Raw genomic sequence first — 2,097 nt, 5'->3', positions numbered from 1 at the left:
TTATTTCTAAAGTGTTTAGAAAAAGGATTAATAATTAAAAGGTGTTTTAATTATTAATGAGAATAATAAATGGGATAATAATAATTATATTTAGGGGAAAATTTCAGCTGAAAATTTTGCCTATAAATACACTATTATAGACCCTATTTTGATTCGAACCCAAAAACCCAAAAAAGTTTGGAAAACCCAATTCTCTCCACCTCCTTCCTCCTCCTTAACATCGTTTTCTTGGTGGATACCGGTGGAGTGCTTCACACTTGAGGAACAACTGCTAAGGATCTCTGATCGTTGTCTCCGAATTATTTTAAAGGTTAGATTCGATCCCTCGAATTTTATACATGATCTTTATGCTTTTATTTGGATTTTATATGTGTAAAAGTGTTTTGCCATGCCCCGCTGCGTTTAAAATCCAACATTGGTAATATATATATCTGTACTACATCTGCTTGCTATCTGTGATTGCACGGGGAAAAGATAGGTGAATGTCAGTACGGTGGCACGGTAACCGAGATAGCAACGGCGGCTGCTGAAAAAGAAAAAAAAATATAAGGGTGTCACGCATTCCGGGAATGCGTTACACACCTGTGGCGCATTCACGGAATGTGTTACACCTTTTAATTGGTTAAAAGGGTTGTAACGCATCACCGGAATGCGTTACAGGGCTTGTAACGCGTTCCTGTAATGCGTTACAGCCCGACTATCCATATTAAATTTGATTTTCTGGGAGTTTCGTAACTCCGTTTTGGGCGTGCAATATACCGTTGGATTCATTTTTCCGAGACGGATCTAATGGAGTGATCAATTTTAGTTTATATAAAAGTTTTGAACTGTTTATATTTCCATGAAGTGTTTTAAAGCTGTTTTTGACTGTTTTAATTGCTTTTAAATGCTTCATGTGATACATAGAGATGTATAATGTTTAGACTAATGTGCTAGATGATATAACATGCCTACCTTAATGTTTATTCATGTTGATATATGTGATATATGCTTAGTTTATCATGCGATGATAGATTTAGGTGAACTTAAATGAATATAAGGCGTTTGTTAGACAACCTAGTATAGTGAAATTATTTCATAACCTTAAGAATAATATTATAAATACAATCATGAGATTCTTGTGTTTATGAAACACGTAATTGAATATGAATTTTCGATATGAGAGAAAGGATGATTCTGTCAACAACAGAATTCTATCTGTAAGAAAGGGTTATTAAGTGACGCCTCTTGACAATGCTCCACCCGATCTGGGAATCATCTGATTATTGATTATTGATTTGAAATATTTATTTTAAAAGGAAGAATCTCTGTATAATATGATTATGATTGTAACGTAATATAATCCCTCTAAAATTAAATAATATCAAGTAGTAATTGGCCAATGATACAACGGGCTTGTGTCGGTCATAGCCTTCCAACATGATAGAAAGTAGTTCTTATTTTTGAATCATTGTCGGTTCGTGCTACAGCCGAGGGCTTTGATTTCGAAATAAGAAATACTTGTCTATTACATAGAGATGTGTACATTGAATAAGAATCTAATGGTCGGTACGTGCTACAGCCGTGGGCCTTTGGGGACTGATTCAACTGTACGGAATGTTGGGTTAGACTAGACTTAGAATATTGAGTTTGTCGTGCTACAGCCGAGACTCAATTATTCAAGAGGCTAAAGTTTGATTAGGGAATAACATGAGATGTAATTGACAAGAGTTGTCTGCCTATTGAACATTGCATGGTGGTTCATGCTACAGCCGGGGTTGTGTAATGGAATGTAGGATCCCTATTCCCACTAGCATTATGAATGCTTAATTTTTCACGTAGGGGGTTGAATAAATTAGGTAAACTAGTGGGAGCCACTTATGAATAAAGACCCGATTCATGTAGTGTTTTAAAATGAAATCGAATATTTGCTAAGTGTTGTTATGTGTTTATCATTTACAGATTTACTTTGTACGTTATGTCTTCTGCACTATCACTCAGGAGCATACTGGATCCTCACAAATTGACTGGTCCTAATTATGCTGACTGGCTTCGAAACTTGAGAATTGTTCTCAGGATTGAGAAGCTAGAATACGTGATTGACTCATCTAAGCCTAC

The sequence above is a fragment of the Apium graveolens genome, chromosome 4 (assembly GCF_009905375.1).
Source record: "Apium graveolens cultivar Ventura chromosome 4, ASM990537v1, whole genome shotgun sequence".
NCBI classification, from domain to species: Eukaryota; Viridiplantae; Streptophyta; class Magnoliopsida; order Apiales; family Apiaceae; genus Apium; species Apium graveolens.
This window is presented reverse-complemented; position numbering follows the sequence as displayed.